The sequence below is a fragment of the Ochotona curzoniae genome, unplaced genomic scaffold, assembly GCF_017591425.1.
Source record: "Ochotona curzoniae isolate NIBS_2020 unplaced genomic scaffold, NIBS_Ocur_1.0 scaffold_4701, whole genome shotgun sequence".
NCBI lineage: Eukaryota > Metazoa > Chordata > Mammalia > Lagomorpha > Ochotonidae > Ochotona > Ochotona curzoniae.
In genome coordinates, this window is record NW_024467122.1 from 41681191 (window position 1) to 41704728 (window position 23538).

A 23538-nucleotide genomic window follows, 5' to 3' on the forward strand; every position below is an offset into this window, starting at 1 on the left:
AGCCGGAAGTGGGCCGCAGCCCCGCACCGCGCCCCGGCTGCCGGCGCGCCTCGGGCCTCCTGCCCTGCCTGGCTCGGCTTGCGGGACCCGCCGCGGCCTCACGCGGCTTGTCGTCCCGGGGCCGACTCAGACGACGGAGCAGGATCACGGCAGGCGGTGGCCGTGTGGCAAACGCGCTTTCGGAGTGTTTCTGTGAGAAGGTAACTTTGGGAGGAAAGGCTGGTTATCCGCACAGAGAGCCGTCGTCTCGGCCCCGGAGTGCGGGTCCTGGCTCCCCGCTGAGACACCGACGAGGACGGCATGGCGCCCTCCTGCCCCAGCACTGTGTGTCCTCAGGCTCGACTCCAGGGCTGCCTGGAACCAGTGCGCCCCTGACGCCCCCAGACCCGCGCGGGAGCCACGGGCCCGGGTCACTGGTTCTGGCCGCCAGCAGGCTCTCCCTCGGACCCGCACAGTCAGGGCCAGCGCGTCCCACGGCTTGTCACGGTCTCAGTGCCACGTTCCAGGAAATGGAGCGGCGCGTGCGCACTAGCGCCGGAACGAAAAAGAATATGGAAGGAGTAGAAACTCAAAAGAACAAGCTTATGCCTTAGGCCCCAGCGAGATTTGAACTCGCGACCCCTGGTTTACAAGACCAGTGCTCTAACCCCTGAGCTATAGGGCCTTACAGAAGAGGCTTGTCGTTCTTTCTTAGAAAAAGATTCGTAACAGTCCTTCCCTAATGTCAGAAAAAAACACTGGAATTTAATCTCACTGTACTAGAATTCAGGTTGAGGTTGCCGGTTCTTTCTGGTCTTAGTGAGAAGTCTTCATGTCCCCCAACTTCAGATATTGAAAAATAAAGAACCGAAACCCACATAGAGGAACCAACCTCAAACAGAAAGCAGCAACCGCTTGATTTTCTCCTTTACTCAGAACTGCCACCAATTTACAGCAGCCTGCTGCTCTTTGTCAGATTTCTTAGAGTTGGGGACCTTTCTCACATCTCCCAGTCTCAGCTGCAGAGCAGGAATTCGCTAATTCACTACAGTATTTAATTTATATCTTTATTCAGCTAATACTAAATTCCAATTTTGCCATAGGTTCTACACTTAAAGCCAACCACATAAATATGATCTTTACCACGATGTCACTGTCATAATCTTGTGGAACAAAATAACTTTAGTTCTCATGAAAAAAAAAAAAGATTAAAAAAAAGTGTGCCAGGTATGAATGGGCAATGCCCATGAAGATGATGCCCATGAAGATACCCCAAATTTACAAAGCAAATCAAATCATTAGGTCTCTAGGAAAGGAGGGACGTTGCGAAGGAAGTTAAGACTTAAACAAGTTGGGGAGGCAGGGAGCGAGACAGAGGAAAAACAGCAATGGAAGTAAAATACGAGTAGAGTCCAGGAGAAAGACTGGGAGCAAGTGTACCCTCCTGGAAGTGAGACGTTGAAAGCACAGGTTAGCAGGGGACAGGAAAGGAAGAAAGCCCTTGTGAAGAACAGAAATCTGCCACTCCCCAAGCAAGGATCAGAAAAAGCAGGACAAGGAGGAGAAACTAGAGTTGGAAACACCGCAGATGCTCCAGCGTGAGGTGACAGAAGGCAGGAGAGAGACACACAGGGAACGGAGGTATTGCTGAGCTAAGATGTGAAGGACAATAAGGTGGAACGTGAATTCTCAAATATGTCTTGAAGAAGAAAAATCACTTTTAGAAGGAAACGGGAAACTTACCTCTGTAGGATATCTGGAGAGGCAGAGGGGTAAGATGGACTAAGATTTAAGGAGGCTGAATTTAAGATAAGGACAGCATGAGCAATTCATAGGTTATGCAGCAGCCAGAGAACTGTCTAGGAGTCCATGGCATTCCCAGCATGGTGGCCTAATGGCTGAAGTCCTCGCCTTGAACACACCGGGATCCCATATGGGCCTGGTTCTAATCCTGGCAGCTCTACTTTCCATCTAGCTCCCTACCTGTGGCCTGGGAAAGCAGTCGAGAATGGTCCAAAGCCTTGAGACCCTGCCAGAGGAGACTCCTGGCTCCTGGCTTCAGATTGGCACAGCATCTGGTGTTACGGTCGCTAATGGAATGACCCAGTGGATAGAAGATCTTCCTCTCTGTCTCTCCTCCTCTCTGTATATCTGTCTTTCCAATAAAAGTAAAGTAAATCCAAAAAAAGAAGAAGAAGAAGAAGAAAAGAATGAAGTTTAGCTATTTAAAAATACCTTAGTAGAATTGTTTAAAAATACAATTAATGGAATAGGAAGCAAGTAGCAATCTTAACCCATTCCTATCAGAAATTTAGCTTAATGTAAAGGCACCAAATGTTTTAACGTGAAGACTGCCAGACAGAATCAAAATGAGACCCAAAAGTCTGTTGTTTACAGAAAACATAGCCTACTTTATTTTTTAAGTAACATGCAAAATTATGTATATTTAAGATGTACCATATGTTCAGAAAACAGTTTTCAAGTGCAAAAACACAGATAGGTTGAAAGTGAAAATATAAAAAGATATCATAAAAACATTTTTTAAATGAAGTAATTTTAACAGCATCTAAGGCCAGATTGTTAGCTTTTTAATTTGAGAGGTAGGCAGGCAGACAGGCAAGGCTGGTTTTTGCTGATCCCCTTGTCTAATCTCCAGGCTAAGGCCAGGGAATCAGTCCAGGTGTGCTATAGGTATGGCAGGACCCCAGGCAGCTGAGATGTCACCTGCACATTAGCAGGAAGCTAGAATCAGGGGCAGAGCTGGGCACCAAATCCAGACATTCTGACAACAGCCAGCTAGAGATTGTTTATAGTGAAAAGTAGAATATGAGGTTTTTTTAGAATATGAGATCTTGAAGAATGCTTTTAGATGATTAAAGAGTCAATTCCACATGAAAATACACTAGATTATAACTCAGTTATAACTCAGAAGAAATGACTTATCAAGCCATGACAAGACACAAAGCATTGCGTACAGGCACGGCTTCTGGAGGCAGCAAGCATCTGTCTGTTGCAGATGTGGGCCGTGTAGGCTGGCTGTGGATAGCAGCACACACCTCACTGTCCTTGGACCTTAGCAGACCACAGGATAGGGCCTGAGGAAAGAGATGCCAAGAGAGAGGTGAAGGCCCTCCTTTCCCAAGAACACTGAGCGGCAAAGGCACAGGATTCTCCAACCAGCTGCTCATCTGCCTTCCAGGCGGGCATCTCTCCACATAGCAGAGGCCTTGGGGACACGTGCCAACTGCTCAGACAGGCATTCATTACGGCTCTCTGTTTAGTCCAGGTGTAAAAGCAGCTGCATCCCCCTGGTGGAGCCCAGACCCAACTTGAGGTTACCACCTGGCAGAGGGTGCCTCTTCCCAGTGGGCCAGCAAAAGTGCCCGCCAAACTTGTCCAAGCACCTACTTTCCAAATTTCTACTTTAGAGGTGCACTCAGTTCCCAGGTTGGATATCAGCTTGTTCAGCGAGCCCTCCATGCCAGTCCTCTCCACACTCTCCTGTCATCTCCTTCCTCGGCCATGGTGCTGCTGTTGAAGGTGGCTCTGCAGACCCTGGCTCCGCAGACTTTCCCGCAGACAATCTGCGGTGGTGGGTTCAATGTCCTTGTTAGAAAAAGTCTGAGACTGCAGCCTGGGATGCAATTCTTGGGACACTTTGAAAGCATCAGTCTTTCCATCAGCTGGATAGAGGACGCCCCTTGCCTTGTCCTATTTCCTGGTCATGGGGTAGAGCTGCAACTGATTGGAGCTCGGCAGGCAAGAGTACACAGACAAAAGCTGCCGGGCATGCGGGTGGACCCCAGCCACATACTGCTCATGCTGAAGGCCATTTTCTACCCACTGCAGGGGAAGGAGCCATTGGTGCACCAGCTGGGCCTGCTGACATTCAGAACACTCTCAGTGACCTCAGGTGCTGCTGCTGGACATCCACAAGTGCAGGACTGCGACTGAAGACTGCCTGGGCCTGGAGTCACTGATCTAGATGGTATTGTAGCCCCACTTAGACATGTATAGGTTCCACTCCAGCAAGAAGCCCTGCACCCAGGCCGGCATCCCAAAGAAGTGCCTGCTGCATCACTCCTGCTTTGGAATGAGATATGGAGTACTCCAACATCCATAGGTGATCCATATATCAGAGAACAACTGGCCCCATGCACCAGGACTTTACCAACATTCCCAGCCAGGGCTTTTCAGGGATAGATACGATAACAAGAAAAATACACCTTGACTTGAAGGTCAAGTGAGATAGGATAGAAATAGAAACCAGGTTTATAATTTGTTTTCTCTAAGTGCCAAGCATAGTCCGTGCAGCCGGAGTCAAACAGAAGTCAACAGGACATCTCTGGATTTGGAAGTCTATTATGACAGTCAAGTAAGGCTACCAGTGGTGGCTAAGATTACCCATTCTTGGGCAGAGAGTTGGCAGGTGCTTCTTTCTGGACATCGGAGTTCTTAGGCTCTAAGGCACTCACAGATGGCAAGGACTCCAGTCATACTAGATCCGACTCCTACTAGAGTCATGACTTCATTCTAAAGTGTTTGTTCTCGGAAGGTCCTGTTTCCAGATGATGTCACATTTTGATCTACTGGAAACTGAAGAGGTACAATCCAACCAATAGTAAGAATCGTGGGATTTTAAGGAAAACACCAGGAGAGCTGCTCCAAGGAAAGAGCGACTCCCTGGGACATGCACAGGTCCCCAGGAATGGGATCAGAGAGGGTCGTCAGGTGGCAGGAATCCATTGGATCCTAGCGCGTTCTTTCTGACTCGGAGGGAAGCGGGGACGGAGCCCGGCGCTGGAGGGCAGACATCGCGTGGCGTAGGCGCAATAGAGAGGCAGAGGGGCAGGGTTGGTGTTTTAATTTTCGTCTTCTCGGTACTTGCACGCACAGCCCGAGCTCCCTGGGCGCTCGCACAAAGGCTGCTGCTGCTCGATTGGCTCCAGGACTGAAAAGTGCCAAACTCAAAGTCTAGTCCGGAATTGGGATCGCGGCGCCGCGGGTGACGGGGGAGGAAAGCCCTGCTCTTGCTGAGGGGCGAGCGCCACCGTGGCCAGCGTCGCCCCCGCAAGCCCCCCGGTGCCTGCCGCGGGAGACTCTCCCGGTCCAGGGCGAAGTTGCTGGAAAGCTCAGCATTGGGAGCGGACGGTCTGGGTCCGAGAAGCTCTTTCGCTTTTGCTTGAGGCTTGAAAGGAGCGGTCCCGGTGGGCAGGTGCCGGTTTTCCTTGGACGGAGGGAGGAGGGAAGGGAAGAACCAGCTCTTCTCGGACTTTTCTGCTCCGGCGTCCTTCTGTGAAGCTTCGAATCCTGGTGTGGGGTTGAGAACCCAGAGAATCATACTGCAGGAAGGACAGAATGACAGAATGATTTAACCAGAGTGAGCAGATGTTGAGTGTTGCAGGGGGTGGTAGTGTGGCCGAGCGGTCTAAGGCGCTGGATTTAGGCTCCAGTCTCTTCGGAGGCGTGGGTTCGAATCCCACCGCTGCCAAGTTGTATTTTAACGAATTTCCCCTGAATCCAGGTTTGACCTAATGCGAAAGAGCTTGATGTATGTAAACTTGACAGGTTTTCAAAATTTTTAAGCACCAGCACTTGATGTGGAGATCGGGGAGTGAAGGATCCACAGCCTGTTGAACGGAGTGTTCAGTTCAGTCCGATTCTCAAACCACTAGACAGCCTTCCCGCATCACCATTCCCCCCTCCTTGCCTTCTGTTTGGAAGGGACCCACAAGGCCTTGACAAAGAGATGATATTTGGACAGAATCCTGGAACAACCCTAGAAGTTCAGGGTGTATTTCTGCCCCAGTAAGGAGCGCAGGCAGTGACATGATCCTAAGTGTGGCTCCAAGAAATGGAGGCGCTTGCACACAGAACAGAATACAGAGAATGCCAGCCTGGGCCGCGTGTGTCGCCTGTCCTTCGTGCTTCGGTGTCTCCCCTTCCACTTTCATCTCCAGGAAAGTCAAGCAGAAAAATTTAGGGGCACACACATCACCAATCCAAGGAAGTGACACCAACAGCAGACATTCCTAGGATGAGTTTGAAGTCAGAATATGAGCTCTTTAAAAAAAGAGAAGAGAGATTTAAAAAATGTTTAATCTTCTTTATTGGAAAAGAAGATTTTACAGAGAAGGAAACACAGAGAAAGATGTTCCATCCACTGGCTCACTCCCCAAATGGCCACAATAGCTGAAGCTGAGCCGATCTGAAAACAGGACCCAGGGGTTTCTTCCAGGTCTCCCACATGGGTGCAAGGACCCAGCGGTTAGGGCCATCCTCCCCTACTTTCCTACATACATTAATGGGCAGCAGGATTGGAAGGGAAATAGCCGGGAATCGAGCCGGTAGTGCCAAATGCCCACCCCTTTGTAATTTTTCTTACACAAATTGTTGAAAAGGCTTTCTCCTTTGAATTACCTTGAAAATTTTGCCAATAACCAGTGGACAGTCTATGTCTGACTCTGTGTGTTCCTGTTTGTCAATCTATTTTTACATTTTAATGCCAATACAAACTGTCTTAAATGTGGTCATTTTATAATATAATACAAATGTAATGTCATAAGTCTGTCAGGCCACGAGCCAGTCCTCTGTTCTGAACACTGTGCTCTCTCTTCGGGGTCCCAGTTCTGGAGCAGCAAAAACAGGCTCCGAGATGGTGGGCTTGCAAGGTGAACTTCACCAGCATAGGCCCTCAAAGACCCTCAAAGCATCCCACTCCAAGGTGCCAGTATCTGCTCTGTCTCTAGCATTAGCAGAATGGGGATGTTTCCAAATATCATAGCCACAAAATATAAAACCTTGTGATTTCACCTTCTCTGGAAAAAATTCTACACAGCCACTCAAGTTACTCAGTTCTCATTCACCACCACGTGTGTTACTCTGTATGCATTCACTCCAGTGGACATTCCTTTTGCACACACCAGGAGGAAGAGGAACCTTTCCAAGCCCACGGGAAAGTAGCCTATCTGTCCTCTGCAGGCTCATGATGATGCCGGCCGAAAGTTGCACACTGAACACAGTCTAAAGGATCTGAAAAAGTTAAAGGAGGTATTTAGTATCAGACAGAGTGGGCAGGAAGCTTCCTGCTACCAGGTGGTGTGACTAAGTGGTTTACAGCACTGGATTAAGGTCCCCCAACCTCTCTGGAGGTGTGGGTTCAAATCCCACCACTGCCAGTTCATTTTTGTAGGTAACAAATGTACTGGATTGAGAAGAGAAGGAGCCAAGGAAGTGTATGTGTGACTATGGGGTCTCAAAGAAACCTAGAAATCCAACACCTTCCTGTCTTCTGGCATGATGGTGCCACTGAAGGTTTTGATAACTTTCCACTGAGTCTTTAGAGATGGAATTACTGAGATGGTAGGAAAGGAAGTCTGAGGAGAGACACATTTCAGGAGACATTCACACACACTCACACACACACACACACACACACACACACACACACACACAGGCAGCACTTTGCGCAGCAGGGTTGACATAGCATGGCACTTGATACCTGACATCCTCTTCTCATAAAGGAGAAATTGCAGAGGCAGCATGGCAGTGTGTGGGATAGCTCCTTTGACAAGAGCACAGGGGCAGGTCCTGGGGTCCCCACTGTCCCTCCGCACCTGCACAGCCTTGACCTCAGCAGGGCTCCTCCGTTTAGTGGGGAATTTCTGGTCTTCACTCTGGGTCTCTGTTGGGAAATGAAAATGTGTGTGTGTGTGTGTGTGTGTGTGTGAGAGAGAGAGAGAGAGAGAGAGAGAGAGAGAGCAAACAAGGCATTTCAACCCTGCCAACTTGAGTCGTTGTGGTCCCAAGAAAATGAACTCATCACTCCCAAGAGACCAAGACCAAGACTACTACCACCAAGAATTTTTTTTTTTTTGTATGTGGATAGTGGCGAGAGGTGTGGCCCAAACCACAACATCTAGCCAACAGCCAGTCACTACAGCAAGAATTTGAACTCAAAATTGCTGTAGCACTACTAGTAGCATGCTGCCAATAGTGTCTCATTCTTCAACAAAAACTACAGACCCTGGCAGCTACAACAAGGAGTGCGTCTCCAAGACTTATCTGACACCTGTGGCCACTGCATGACTCTGCACCTGCTCTCTGAGGCGCTGAATAACAAGTGTGAGTGGTTCAAGTTTTGGTATGGGGGTGAGACGAAAGGTGAAAGCTTCTTTTCTTTCCTTATCTCTTTCCCCATGATGACAGGATCAACATGCACTCAACAATTGATTGGCTTCGGAAAGTGAAAGAGACACACAAAACAGGAAAGAGAAAGGAAAAAAGGTCATACAGTCAGTACCTTGTCAGAAGAATGTGAGTGCCAGCAGGAGTCTAAATCCAGCTAATTAATAATTGAGCTAATTAGCGATGGCTGGAAAATGCTCTGGCTATCAAAAAGAGTAATACGGCTGCCACTGCTTCTCCCCTGAGCACCAGACAACAGGTCCCATCTGCTAATTCATACTCTGTTGCTAACAAAAGAGTGCCAAGCACAGAGTGGTTACATGAAAAGTTATTTAAACCCACACTTCCAGAGCTCCAGGCTAAGGGGCTGCATGCTGAGACAGTCCTGCGTGATACAGGGCACCCTGCAGAGCACCGGCCTTTTTGTCTCTCTCTTCTGAAAAGATAGCACATAGTGTTAGCAAGGAGGTGCCACTATGATGAAAGTATATAATTCTAATCATGTATTTAAAAAAACCCCCTCATGTCCAAAAAAACCACAATCAGACATAATTTCTACCCTCTTAACACAAACAATCCCAAATCAAATTTAAATGAGTTTCTTATGGGGGAGTGGTAGCGGAAGGAGGATCATTTAGAAGCATAGCTCCAGACATAAATGGAATTTCAGGAAGCGAAAAGCAACTTGACTAAAACAATGTGACAAAAGGCTCATCTACAGATGCCCGCAGGATCCGGGGTGCCCACGTAGTTCTCTTTTCATCTTTCCCTCCCACTGGATCTGCTCCTCCATCTGTTTTTCCCCCTTATCTCCTCCCTGTCTGGTAAGGACTGTCACTTTGACCTGTGTAGGTTTGGGTGAGAGAGCAGGACTAAGGAGCAGGGAGTAGTAGGCCAGCGGCGGGGACGCTGGCAGCAGCAGCCCCTGCTCAGGCCAGGCCCTAACACGCACCAGCAGGATTTGCTAAACCAGGTTGATTGTTCCTGATCAAGTCCTAAGGCACCAGCAGGAACTCGGCCTCCTTTATTCCAGAAAGGAGGGGAGCCCAGGTTCAGTAATGTGCACCCTTCGATAGCTCAGCTGGTAGAGCGGAGGACTGTAGAGTGGACTTCCGTCTGTAGGCATCCTTAGGTCGCTGGTTCGATTCCGGCTCGAAGGACGTGCTGTGTGTTTATTTTGCTACATGCGAATCTTGCACTACACGCGAGTCTTCTACTGACCACGTGGTGGCAGCATCCAAACGACCCACCGGTTGTTACCACCAAAGCTTTTCCGCATTTTCTCCGCTGCTGGGCGTGTGCTTTCCCGCTAGGGGAACCCTGACACTCCTGTCCCAGTCCTCCAGCGCAAACCCGAAACAATCCACAGGAGTTGCCATGTTAAGGACACCAGCACCCTGTACACCCATGCTCTACTTTTATTCGTGGTCCTCTCTCCCACTGTGGCTCTTGACACACCATCGCCAGTTCTTCCTGCACACAGCCATCAGCACCACGTGAGCAGAGAGCAGTCTGGTTAGGCTTCCAAAAGTCAAACCCTGGAGGCTATGACAACAGTTGGAGAAACAGAGGACATCGACTCTTTATAATTTCCATATGTCCTCCTGGGTCTCCACCATTGCTCCAGTCCTTTATAAACTATGTGCGTATCCCCGCCGCGCCCCAATGGCCTCCCCTTAGCTACCAACGTACACAGCAAAGGACTGGGAACATGCGCTTTGCTGCTCTGCTTTCTGAACTTCGGGGAGTGAGCAGGCACCAACAACTTCTTTGTGAACAGAGTTTCCCATCAAGCTGAGAACTGCGCTGTGCCCTTTTCCCTTCACCTCTCCTGACCTCTTCTTGCTGCTCTAAGAGGGCGTAGGCTCCTGCTGGGAGAGAAAGGACGCTGACCCCTCAGTTCAGAGCTGACAGACTACCTGCTCAGCTCGCCCTGCTGCTGATGAGGCGGCTACAAGAGAGAGTGTGCCCAAGCAGAGCCTTGGCAGGAACTCCGGGAGAGCTGGGCATGCTGGGGATCAAGAGCAGAGAGCAGAAGGAAGCTTGCTGCACAGCTGTTGATGCACCGGCACAGGCATTCACCCTGACTTAGGTTCACCCTGACTCAGGAAACAGACCTGGTGAGTCTGCACAACCTGCTGAATGGTTGTTGAAAATGTGCAAGGCAGCGAATGGGCTGAGCTCTCTCCCACCGAGAAGGGCTTGGGCTTTAGGCCGCTGGGGAGGCTTTGAGGGTATAGGTACAGCAGGGAGTATCCCTCAATCTCCTCCTTCCTTCTAGAAAGAAATCTCTGGACAAATGGTGGACAGAATGGACACATCCCAGAGACCCTAGGTTGGGCTCATCAGAATAATAAGCATTCCACCGCATTTTCACAGTGATGAGAGCAAGAGTTCAAGTCTGACCAGTTCCCCTAGCCTTGTGTGAGATGATTTGAACCCCAAGTCCAGCCAGTAGCAGTATGTGAGCCCATGGCCGTATGAATACCACGCCACATCAAAGGAATTTAGAGTGTATCAGGTCCAAACATGTTACCAAAGGCACACAAGAATGAGAAATGACTATGAGGTCAGAGTGGGAACAAAAACTGATGGTGTGTAGAAAGCAAAAGGTACAAGCCCATAGAGTGAAATGCGATTATAGCTTGATCACTACCCAAACTGACAAGCTATGGCTAGGGGATGGAAATACTCTTCCAGGCGACCCAGGGAACATGCTGCATGCGGGATGGGACGAATAGAAAGAGATGCGTGGGGTTTTTAATGGGGTGAATTTTGGAGGTGTCTGTATGTGTGCGTGTGTGTGCTGTGCAGGCTGGCTGCTCCATGACAGTGGGGCCGTCACAGGGAGGGTTGGCACATGTGCTACTGAAGTCACCTCCCAAGCTGAGTTCGCTATTCACTTATACATACAGTTATTGTGGCTGGCAAGATTTATGTTCTTACTGGTGAAATAACACGGAAATGACATTTCAAAGATCAGCATTTTCATATGTAACATATCTCAGTGCTCACATTAGTGAGATTTGCATTTTAGTACATATTTTTTTAAAAAAATCTTCTTTACGTATTTATCATCACCCTTAAGGAAGGCAGGCAGCTTGAGCTGTGAAGAAAGGCAGACCACTTCTTGATACCTCTGCTGTGATTACTAAACTCTGCTTTATTTGCGCAATGAGTGTATTTCATACTGAAAACGCTGCTTGTTTTGCTATTAATTTTTTAAAAATTAAATTAATAAAAAGGAATTGCCTTTCATATACATTTGGGTCATCACCCTCACCTGTGGAGAGGGAACTAAGGCAGGAAGAGAGGATTAACTGGGAGCAGGTGCCACAGCAGGGATCCTGGCAACCGCTGCCTCTGGCCACGGCAAGAACCCGCCAGGCACCGACACCACCATGCTCAGAAGATGCGCTTTGTTATCAAGGATGCTGTGACTACCTGCTCAGATGGCTCAGTCCTTAAAAAAGCTGTGTCTGAGCAGGCACGCGACCTCTGCTTCAGAAAGAAGAGGAACCAAGTACACTTTGTGCACCCTTCGATAGCTCAGCTGGTAGAGCGGAGGACTGTAGAGTGGACTTCCTGTCTGTAGGTATCCTTAGGTCGCTGGTTCGATTCCGGCTCGAAGGACGTGCTGTGTGTTTTTGCCGCACAAGCTCCCAGCCCGCCGCGAGGGGGCAGCATCCTCCCAACTCAGACACCCAGCAGCGACCTCAGCCTTTCTTCCCAGCTCGGCACGTGCCTTCCCGCCCAAGTCAGGGAGCATGCTACTCCTGCAGCAACACAAGCCAAAACGTAACCCTGTACTGCTGAGTGTAAAGTTCCCCGAGGTCTCCACCTTGAGGCTCCCTTTCTTCTATGTGTACACAGCTTTCTGTAAGCCTGACCCCAGGTGGAGCTGTCGATCTTGTTCCTCTGTGCTTCTAATGACAAGCAAGGGCATGGGGCATCTGAATCCTCTCTTCTGTCCTTTGAGCTGGTGAGTGGGTTTTGGAGACGAATAACACTCACTGTGGGCTCTTCCTAAGCAGAGTGTGACAGAGCATCACAAGGGGCTTGGAGCAGGGAGATGGGGGTCCCCAGGTGTGCTTCGTCAGAAGCAGGAGTGACAGGAGGATGTGATTTGGCCTGTTTCCCCAGGGTCTTTGGCAGTGACTGAGTGGAGTTGGGGCCCTGAGCATCCAACAGATAGAATCTGAAGGCTTTGGAAAGACTGCGGATTGAAGAAAGTTCTCCAGCTGGTCTTTTTGCCTTTGAACGAAGCCCACCTTGGCTGCTGCAGGAGGTCACTGCCTCTGGCAGGGGTTCTGTATGGAACTGCAGAGGAGAGAAGCCAAGTGGCCTGGCCAGCCCTGGCGGCGAGACAGGCATTTTTCCTCCTTCGAAGCCCCAGATGCGGTCTCCACCCCCAGCATACCAGGATCACAAGCCTTTTGGGTGGCTTGCCAGTGATCCTCCCTGTGCCACCCTGAAATGGACCTACGATCTCTGAGTGTGGAGAGTGGGTGTGGGAGGGCAGGGGTCAGGGGACTTGGAACTGGGAAGGCCAGGTAGCTGGGGTGGTATACTTTTAGACGCCTCCACATCGTGCTGGTGGGCGGGGAGCGGGGCAGGGTAGGGATCTGCAGCTGCCCATCCCAGTTTTTCCTTCTCCTCCCAAGCAACCCCTCCCCCTTAGGACACACTCCTCCATCGTGCCAACCTCTCTTCCTCTTCTGTCACCTGTTCCCCATGCATGGCCTGGGGAGATGGGGATCGGGTTGGGAGCAGAGAAGCAGCATGACAGTAGGTGTGACTGCCGCAGACCCACAGTCTACCATCGCTGGCTCCCACCGCGCACCGACAAACACCGGGCTCATGCTCCGCCCCGAAGGAGGCGCTGTGGTCACCTGCCGGTATCAGGTTGTTGTCATCCCTGATCAAAATCTACAGGATTGCCTACTCAGTCATGCTTCACTCCTGAAAACCTCGGGATCCAGAACCGTCAGCGTGCACCCTTCGATAGCTCAGCTGGTAGAGCGGAGGACTGTAGAGTGAGATCTCCTCCTGTAGGCATCCTTAGGTCGCTGGTTCGATTCCGGCTCGAAGGACGTGCTTCATTTTGTTCCCACGCCACACCTCTCCGGGCGGGGACAGCATCCTCCCAGTTCACTTCTAACTGCCGCCTCTCCCTAGCTGTGCGTGTGCCTTCCTGCCCTGGGAGAGGAACACGCCTGCTGCTCCTGCCCCTGCCCTTCAGTTATCTTGAGATACGAAATTCCTCCTGGCCTTGGGCTCCTGGCTGCGTTCACCTTGGCCATGGCCCACTTCACCAGGCGGCCAGGGGAGCCGCAGTGCGCCCAGCTGCTGCCCTATAGGCCATCAAGGTTGTGGTCCTTTGCCACCCAGGCTTCTCCTGGTGGCAAAACTCGTGCTTTGCCTCTAGTGTGTCTGAGTCCTGCTCTAGAACGTCTGGGTTGGGTACGTGGTGGTGTACAGAGGGAGAGCTTGTTTCTTCCTCGTTTCGTTTTGTAGACAAAGCAGCCAATCGATCGGTTTCACATCTGTCACAGCCGCTGTCTGTACCTCGACTGCCCACGCGAGCTCTCTGCACAGCCTGTCATTTGCTCTGTCCCCTGTCTGCCCAGAGGAAGTGTCTGGTGAGCTCGAGTCTCCCAATCCTGTGTAGTGGTGCGGCTTCTCTTTGGTGTCTGTTGGAGAGCAATTCCTTCTTACACCGTGTGCTTGTCACTAGTAAGCCACAGGTGATCTTCACAAGACTGAGACTCCTGTCTGCCAAAATCCTCAGACGAAGACCTCAGGTGATACCTTTGAACTTTTCTTGTGCATTTTTGAACTTCATCCCTTGATTGCACTTAGATGATGCTTTAATCGTTCTTTGAGATGTTTTTCCTATTTATTAAAACTATGCCCTCATGATAAGTGCTCAAGGAAGATTTCATCAATGAGGGCCCTTGTCCGTCCTGCATCTTCTCTTAGCTTGTAAACCTGGGCTGGCTGAACTGCAGGAACTCATGTCCCTTAGGACTGGCAATCAGGTAAGTTTGCCTCCCGGGCAACATAGTAAGCCCCTGCCCTGCCTCAGTGTTTCAACCTACAGAGGATAAAATACACGTATGTCCTACAATGTGTCAGTGTTACCAGATTCTTGGGAATGAAAGCCGACTCCCTTAAAGGCACGGTGCACACAACCTTAACTTAGAAGGCTTCAATCCCGGTTAGGTTGGGTGGAAAGCAGTACATGGAGCGATTTCCAGGCAAAAGCCAAGCCCATCAAAGTTTAGGACAGGAGTAAATCTATGATGGGGAGACAGTCAGTTGGGCTAAAAGGCAGGACGCTTTAACAGCAGATGAAAGGCTTACTTCTGCCTAGAAGGTCCTTCTAAACCAAAGCGCCTTTCCCCCCCATATGAGTTTTACCATGAGAATGAAAGGAAAGCTAGCAGTCACACCCTTCTGATGGCTCTTTATCATGAGCAAGCTAGATAGGATTCCAGTGTGATCCTTGCCAATGTTAATTGTTGTTCTGCTCAATTGGATGTGCTTCACAGACCCCACTTCCATCATTTTCTCAGGTCTTTCTCTCCTGAAAACCCACTTCTTTATGCTCTGGCAGAAGGTTTCCATATTTAATATCTTTAATAAATATTGCTTTGTGCACTGAAATTGCCTACATTCTTTCAGGCCCGGCGCGACGACCTAGCAGCTAAAGTCCTCACTTTGAACGCGCTGGGATCCCATATGGGTGCAGGTTCTAGTCCTGGCAGCTCCACTTCCCATGCAGCTCCTTGCTCCCTGCTTGTGGCCCAGGAAAGCAGTCGAGGACAGCCCAAGGCCTTGGAACCCTGCACCCACGTGGGAGACCTGGAGGAAGTTCCTGGCTCCTAGCTTCGGATCAGTGCAGCACCGGCTGTTGCAGTTGCTTGGGGAGAGAATTATCAGATGGAAGATCTTCATGTCTCTCCTCCTCTCTGTATATCTGACCTTGTAATGAAAGTAAATAAATCTTAAAAAAAAAGAAAAGAAAGAAAGAAAGAAAGAAAGAAAGAAAGAAAGAAAGAAAGAAAGAAAGAAAGAAAGAAAGAAAGAAAGCTCTTCATGTGAGACAGGAACTGAGCTTGCCTTTGTCTTTTCATGTGGAAGTTCCCACAACAAAAGGGAAGAGGGCTTGACACAGAAAAGTCAGAAGGCCACATAGAGTAATTGTAAATGGTATCACAGGAGTATGCAGTCCAAATTCCTATCAAGATGCAAAGATTTCGAGGGGTGTGAATTTTTATCCTATGTCATCACATTCTTTATGTTCTAACTGTTGTTCGCCCTAAACAGGGAAAAAGAGTTTCTAAAATCTCTTTGGAGTCTTCACAGACAGGGCACCATTGGTACAGTCTAGGCAAGTACCCAGCTAGTTCAGGGTCGTGAGTTTGGAAGCCACATCTCTCCCTCCTATGTAATTCTTTCTGCCCATCTGTGAGTCAAATAATGCTCACCTGTCATTACCTGGAACCTAAGGGGCGCCGGTGATGGGTTGTTGAATAACCACTCCCCTCCTCAGCCTCTTAAAGCTCCGGCTGGGGAAGAGGCTAGCACGCTGCTGCCCTGTCTCACATGGCTGCTGGTGTTCTCCCGTGCTCTGGCTCTTGGCCTCTCGTGAACCTGCTTGCTTCCGGTGGATGGACTCCGAGGACAGAGGTAGAAATGTTTCTCCTTTCCCTTTTGCATTCTGGCTCACTCTGCCTGAACACAGCCCACGTATGTCTGTATGCCTCACCCTCTGAATAAACTTTACCACTTGCTTAATCTGTGTCGGGGTCTGTACTTAAAATGCTTTTTGAGTAAGAGGCAAGAACCTAGGAAATCAATATTGGGCCCAAAGTTAGACCGTAACATCATGATGATGACACTTGTTGTGTATTGTTTCCCAGGATGACAAGCAAGAGAAAAAGCATATAATGTTCATGTCCTTTCGCCTTCATCTCCACTTCTTATATTTCATTGTTGTAGCGCACACATTTCTGTAGCTGCTTCATTTGGGTCACTTGACACAGAAAGCCAAAAATCTGACATTGAGTGATGCTTTGCCTTCTTTCCAGATGTGGCAGAATTAGAAGAATAGGGAAATCTTCATTCAATAGTTCTAAAAATTGTCTTCTCCATAAAACCACTTTATCTTGTCACCAATTAGATTTTCAGAAGCTGTTCTTTTATGTGCTCTCCTCATTTTGTTTGATTTTTCCCCTTTTATTCACATCTTCCCATTACATTATGATTTACTGACTTAATTGAGAGTTTCTTGAAATCTGAGGCTATATCACCATGATTTTGGATTCATCAGCAACTTGCACAGAATTTGCACTCTAAACACACTGCATTATTCACTAGCCACTCAGGAAGAAAGAAGATTCACCTCTTGCTGGGTTCTGAATCTCAGATCAGTGTCAATCTTCTACATGGAACATCCTCGACAGGAACAAAATTGACTCAAAGAGGTTATTAATGAAATGTTCTTTTAAATAATGAAATTAATTAGAAACCAAGACTTTTTGGCATTCTCCTTCTCTTAATTCAGGTCAGGACTAACAATCAAGAGTAGCAAAATGCACACACTGGTACAGCTGAGAGCCAGGACAGAGTACAGGCCAGGCTGGACCAGACCTCAACACCTGCCAGTTCACATGAGGCCTGGGGTTGAGTCAGGTTAGGTGTGGCTGCTGCACCCACCAGTGAGAGCTGGATGTAGGGGTTGGCCAGGCTGAGCCAAGATGTTGCATCTGCTGGTGAATGCTGAGACTATGGGCAGGCCATCCCAGACTGGGCTGTACATGTACATGCCAGTGGGACTGGGACCAGGACCTGGGACTGGGAGAGGCCTGATAGGGGAACATCTGGGATTCCCTGTGCTGGGCTGCTACTTCCACTGGTGAGTAGGGCTGGGGGCAGGCTGGTGTGGGCTAAGCTCTTACACCACAGGCAAATGCTGCGATTTGGTGCAGATTGTGTCAAGCTGGATCACAGTGCCCCCTGGCAAGTGCAAGATACAGGGCTGGGAACAGCTCGGTAGGGAAACTATAGGCATTATTCTGCTTGGCTAAAGCTCCCACTGGTGAGCACAACAGCTATGGCTGGTTATGGACTGGGCTGGGCAAGGCAGCATACCTGTTGGCTTATGTGGGGACTGGATCTGAGAGGTCAGGCTGAGCTAAGCTGCAGCACCCATGGGTACCTAAGAGCAAGACGGGATTCGGGACTGACTGGGATAAGCCATATAGCATACCGGTACATGCAAAAACCAGGCTGGAGTCAGGCCTGGTAGAGTTATTGGAAATCACCTTGACTAGACCATAGCATCCTCTGGTGTGTGTAAAAACTGGACCAGTGACAGGCTGGGCTGGGCTAGGCCACAGCATCAATCAGTTCATGTAAGAGACAGAGCTGGGCGCAGAACTGGTCAGGGCAGCTGCATCCACCTGCATATGCATTGGCTGGTGTATCTGATGCACCAAATATGACCCTGCACTAGCCAGCACACACAGAGTCAAGTGTGAGGTCATCTCCGTCGAGGTTTCTTGGGTCAACTCCTCAACTAGATCAGGGAATGATCACGATGTGGTCCAACCTTGGAGTGCATATGTCAGGACAGGGCCTCCTCAGTTACGGATGCCTATGCAGTGCACAGCATGCTCAGATGCACAGAGGGAACATGATGGCTGGCTCTTCTGGGCCAACAGAGGGTGTTGAGTGCCTTGTCAGAGGATGGAATGCAGAATAGGTTGCACAATTCTCCTGGCCAAGCTTTGCAGCATGTTTCTGGATTTGTGGATGCACTGAGGTGGACTTGGTTAGACAGTACATCTTGGAAAGATTTTCTCAACCCTAGTGCAAGAGGCTGATACCACTATCAAAATCACTCGTTTCACCCTCGGAACCCTCTTCCCCACATTGGGATCTCGAAGGTGTCATCAAAGGACAGTACCCTATGCCTGGATGCTGATGTAGTTTGATAGCAAGGAGTGGTTCCCTTGTGCCCTTCCCCATTGTGTATACAGGAGAAAAAAACACATTTGTCCTCCCCACCTTCCTCCATACCTTGACCCGCCTCCCACCCCAGCTGGAGACCCACATGGGCATGCATTCCTCTCAACTATGGAAACAGTGTTCAAAAAGAGAATAAGAGGAACAGAGAGAGAGTCTGGCAAAATTGTAATGTTTTCCAATCAAGTGATAAATAACAAGTGTCAGTCTTTTCAAAAACAGAGTGTGAGAGGTGTAATCCTTTGAAGTCCAGTGTGTATTTCATCTTTGATTCAATATTAAGTACTTGGCTGGCATTTTGAGACTAATCGCCTTTGCTTAAACACCAAAGTTAGCTCAAGTCAAAAGTATTGTGCACTTTGCAGATCAACACCCTCCAAAAGGGGAGAAGGCTGGGAACACACATGACAGCCTCTTCAGGATCAGAAAGCTGTTCCTTTTTTACGATGCAGATGAACAGCGTCTGAGAAGCCACACCTGGGCTGCAAACACAAACCACAAGTGTCCTCCTGGGCTCTTTGTCTTTCCACATGCCTTCCCATTGGCAGATTTACCCATTATCAGTTAGCACAGCAGAAATCTGAGTCAAAAATAAGAAATGTTAAAAAGGGGGTGAATTCCTTCCTTATAATATGATCCATCTTTACAGAACAATGAATACCATCTCAAAGATGGGAGATATTTTTTACAGGTGTAATTTTTCTTCCTTAAGCCTTAATGTTTTACTGAAAACACTGGAGACCCAGAAATGGAGCTTCCAACGTAACTGAGTTATTTCTGTTCTCCTTACTCCTACCTTCACCCACATGCTGACTCAGCCAAAATCTATCATCTTTCCTGGGTTACAGACAAGGTTAGAACGAGGTTTCTTATTCCTGTGTCTCAGCCTCTTCTGACAAGTGTCATTCTCTGCTGTTCATCACAGGACCATCTTTAGCCAGAATCCTCCTGTATTTCCCCAAGTCTTCACTTGCTGCCTTCCTGTGTTGTCTCTCTGATCCTCCTCTGTTACTTCTCAGGCATCATTTACCTGGTATTAAGCTTTAACGTTTTTATCAGCAGTGAGCCACGTATGACAGCCTCTTAACAATTCAGCATCCTAACAATTCAGGTTTCACCAACACCTTGCACAGAATTTGTACTAAGTGCATTAGTTGATTTACCGGTTACAAGGTCTCTCAACATCAAGAAAGATGAGGGTTCTAAATAAATTGTTATAGCTCAGGGTGCTGACCTACTTTACTGGAAGACAAACAAATCCCCCCAACCCTCAACTCACAATTGCTTTGAAGGTAAGAACCAGAGGTGATATATTAACTAAGATCCCAATGCCCGCTGGAGTAAAATACAAATGAAGAAACTTCTAGGCATTCCATGTAGTGGGATGTTAAAATCAACCCCACAACAAGGAAACATGAAACTCACCAGTTACTTCCAGAAATGTGGGGAATTTCTAGTTACCATGATTCTGGATTACCTCTCCTGGATTTTGGTTTGCTTTTCTTTTCTTTCTTTCTTTCTTTTTTTTAATACTTATTTTTATTGGAAAGTCAGATATATAGAGAGGAAGATCTTCTGTCCAAAGATTCACTCTCCAAGTGACTGCAACGGCCGGTGCTGTGCGGATCCGAAACCAAGAGCCTCTTCTTTCCCAGGCCACAAGCAGGGAGCTGGATGGGAAGTGGAGCTGCAGGGAATTAGAACCAGCGCCCATGGATTCCTGTGCGTTCAAGGCGAGGACTTTAGCCACTAGGCCATCGCGCCGGGCCCTGGTTTACTTTTCATTTCTCACACACTTAGGTATGTATAGCGTCCTTGATATATCATTTGAAGTTCCCTTGTTGGTTGATTTTAACATCCCACTGTGTGCTCCCGGGAAATCATTCCACGGCGCAACCTAGGCGATGCTGGATTGGCAAGCACAGCGGGTCAGAAAGGCACAAAGCAGCATCCGCCTCTTGGACATGGGGCGGGGGGCTGGGACGCTCCCAGCGACACCAGTTACAGCACTCTGACCCCCGCCCCTGCCCCTCGCTTCCTAGGGTGACGGAAGGTTGAGCGATTGTGACGCAGGGGGAGGGGGCCGGGCTGCCAGCGCCCAGAGAGAGGTTGGGGCGCAGTATCCTCCTTGGGGCTCCGGGCTCCACTTCGTTCCTCGCCTTGGACCAGACTCACCAGGTCGGGTGAGAGGCAGAGAACAGGTAACCGGTGGGAGGGAAAAGTTGCCTGTGGAACTCCTGGAAAATGCTGTCCGGTGAAGAGACTTACTCATCGGAATCTCTCCTTTGGGTTTGTTTTTAATCCTCCTCATACCCCCACCCCCACTCCGGTGATTTTTAAAGCTCCAATGGGACTCCGTGACTATTAGCTTCTGAAGAAGACAACTACTGCTTTCTCCGGTCGTGCCTCAAACTCGGATTTTGTCAATAACTCAGCAAATCTAGAAAGTTTTACTTCACATCTACCAAGTGCTCGGAAGAAACACACCTCCTGTGCCCTGTGATGATTCCGGAGGTGAGGAAGGCTCTTCTGCCGACCTCCCTAGGCGGCAGCTCTGCACGGGAAAGAAGCAGCTGGCAAGGAGAGGGCTAGGAAATTAAGCAAATACTGAAAAAAAAAGTTACTGGGAATCTAATAGACCTAGGACATGTTTTTGAATGTAAAAGTCAATCCTCTAGATGGTAAGAGAATAAAGAGAAAGGGTGTTCAAAGAAAGGGAAGTAGTAGGTGATGAATTCAAAGAACCGATGAAAGAATCGAATTTCAGGGACAGAAAACATAAATACACAAAGCACCAGTGGGCAGTGAAGGACTTGAAAAACCCAAACAGATGCATCGCCATGAAACTCAGCATATCAAAAGTAAAGAGATCTTATGAGCAGTCTAAAAAATGACAAGATAATTGACTTCTAATAAACAAAAAAGGAAAAACAAAAGATATCTGACTTGCAGCAGGAGTAGGAAAGATAGAAACAGTGATGAGAGAAAATAAAACTCAGAATCACTTACACAGAAAAACCTTCTAGAACAGTGGTGAGTTGGAAAAATAAAAAAAATGTATTGGGGCCCAGTGTAATAGCGTATTGGTTAAAATCCTCCCCTTGAACACGCCAAGACCCCATTATGGGCACCAGTTCTAATCCTGGTAGCCCCGCTTCCCGTCCAGCTCCCTGCTTGTGGCCTGGGAAAGCAGTCAAGGACAGCCCAAAGTCTTGGGACCCTGCACCCATCCTGTGTGTGGGAGACCCAGAAGAGCTCCTGGCTCCCAGCTTCAGATTGGTGCAGCACTAGCTGTTGTGGTCACTTGGGGAGTGAATCATCCAGATGGAAGATCTTCCTCTCTGTCTCTCCTCCTCTATATCTGCCTTTCCAATAAAAATAAATCTTTTAACAAAAATTTAAAAATAAAAAACAAATTTCTTCCAACATGTTCTATTTTCATACAGGAACTAGGAAAATTCTATGATCAAATAGGATTGAAAGTTACATAAGATGAATATCAAAGCTGTTGTCATTTGGACAAATATGTAATTTTTAAAAATTACCTTTGATCTCATCTCCTTGGCAGTAGCTTTAATCCTGCATGCCAATTAAGTTTTTAAATAGGTATCGTTCAGTAAGCTTTGCCTGCTCTCAAACCGCATGCGTCTCCTTGCGGACAAACCCACTTGTCTTCCCTTAGAAACAAGAGCCACAGATTCTACTTTAGTTTTGCTTAATTTGACTCAGCCATTTTTTCAGGCTTTGTTTTTACTCCTTCTCTTGAATCCAGTGATAAAAATTACTATGCCTCACCAATGCTTTTGTTTTATGTATTTTCTTTTCCCTTGAAAGAGAGTATTTCTAGAAAGAATGGAATTCCCTAATGAGCCCCAGGGGCCCATGGGCACTTGCCCTCTGAGCTCAGAACCCAGCGGGGATTCCTTTCACAGGAGCAGCTGTTCCTCAAGACTGGAGTACAGTGCAGTTTAGTTTACATGAAGTCTTTTTTCCTAAGATTTACTTATTTTTCTTGAAAAGGCAGATTTATGAAAAGAAGGGGAGAGATAGAAAGATCTTCCATCTGGTTCACTCTCCAAATGCCCACAACGGATAGAGCTGAGCTGATCCAAAGCCAGGAGCCCAGCACCTCTTCCTGGCCTCCCAGGAATGTGCAGGGTCCCAAGGCTTTGGGCCATCCTCTGTGCTTTCCCAGGCCACAAGCAGGGAGCTGGATGGGAAGTGGAGCTGCCGGGACCAGAACTGGCGCCCATATGGGATCCCAGCACCTTCAAGGTGAGGACTTTAGCCACTAGGCCATGATGCCAGGCCCTATATCAGAAACTCTGAACTCAACCACAGCAACAATAGCAGCAGTCTTGATAAGAAATGGCCAAAAGACCTAAATAGAAAGTTTTCAGAAAAAGATATACAAAATGACCAATAAACAAACACCCCAGTATCACTAGCCATCAAGGAAACACAATGAGACCTCTGTCAGAGTGGCTATTACCAAACCCTCACCCTGTCAGAGTGACTATTTTTCAAAAGACAGAGGCCAACTAATGCTGGCAATAATGTGATGAAATGGGGACACACTGTTGGTGGAAATATTAGTGTAACCACTGTTGGAAACAGTAAGGAGATTTCTTAATGAACTGGAAACAGACTTACCATATGATCCAGCAATGCCAATACTGAGTATATACTCAAAAAGACATGAACTCATTGTATCAAAAAGATACCTGCTCCACCATGCTTAAAGCAGCACCATTTATAATAGTCAAGCTACAGAATCAAGTGTCCATCATCAGATGAACAAAGAAAATGTGGCATATATACACAATGGAATGGTATCAGCCATTAAGAAAGGATGAAACACTCATTTTCTGCAATGCAGATGAACCTGGAGGCCATCATGTTAAGTAGGTCAGACACAGGAAGAAATACTGCATGTTCTCCCCTATCTGCGGGAGCTTGCAAAAAAAAAAAAAAAAAAAAAAAAAAAAAAAAAGAAAGAAAGAAAGGAAAGAAAAAAAAAACCCTCAATATGCACACAGAAATGTGAGGCTAGAAGGAGTGGGATTGACAAAGTCAGATTTGAAAAAGGCAGGGAGAATATGGGTGTGACTGAGACAAATATACTGATATATTAATAAAGTTAGCTGTGGAGTTTATGGGAACTCTGTGCTACTCTGAATATTTTGTTTTGTAAATTGAAAAACTTCTAAATGGAAACTTAGTTTTAAAGGGAAAACTGCTTCAGGTGGGAGAGAGGTGGTAGAACAGAGAGGAGTAAGGGAAACTTCTCAGAAGAAACTAACAGGATCTTAGAGTAAACAGTGTTTGAACTTGATA

At 48.0% G+C, this 23538-nt stretch overlaps 5 non-coding genes across 5 annotated transcripts; 4 read left to right on the forward strand and 1 right to left on the reverse strand.

The window, feature by feature from the left end:
- Positions 1-591: 591 nt before the first annotated feature.
- Positions 592-664, reverse strand: TRNAT-UGU. Its single transcript has one exon. It is a non-coding gene; the product is annotated as a tRNA-Thr (tRNA).
- Positions 665-5388: 4724 nt separating this feature from the next.
- Positions 5389-5470, forward strand: TRNAL-UAG. The gene has a single exon. It is a non-coding gene; the product is annotated as a tRNA-Leu (tRNA).
- A 3762-nt stretch (positions 5471-9232) lies between these two features.
- TRNAY-GUA lies at positions 9233-9326 on the forward strand. The gene is made up of 2 exons: positions 9233-9269; positions 9291-9326. It is a non-coding gene; the product is annotated as a tRNA-Tyr (tRNA).
- A 2378-nt stretch (positions 9327-11704) lies between these two features.
- TRNAY-GUA lies at positions 11705-11799 on the forward strand. The gene is made up of 2 exons: positions 11705-11741; positions 11764-11799. It is a non-coding gene; the product is annotated as a tRNA-Tyr (tRNA).
- Positions 11800-13164: 1365 nt separating this feature from the next.
- On the forward strand, positions 13165-13259 carry TRNAY-GUA. The gene is made up of 2 exons: positions 13165-13201; positions 13224-13259. It is a non-coding gene; the product is annotated as a tRNA-Tyr (tRNA).
- Positions 13260-23538: the final 10279 nt, after the last annotated feature.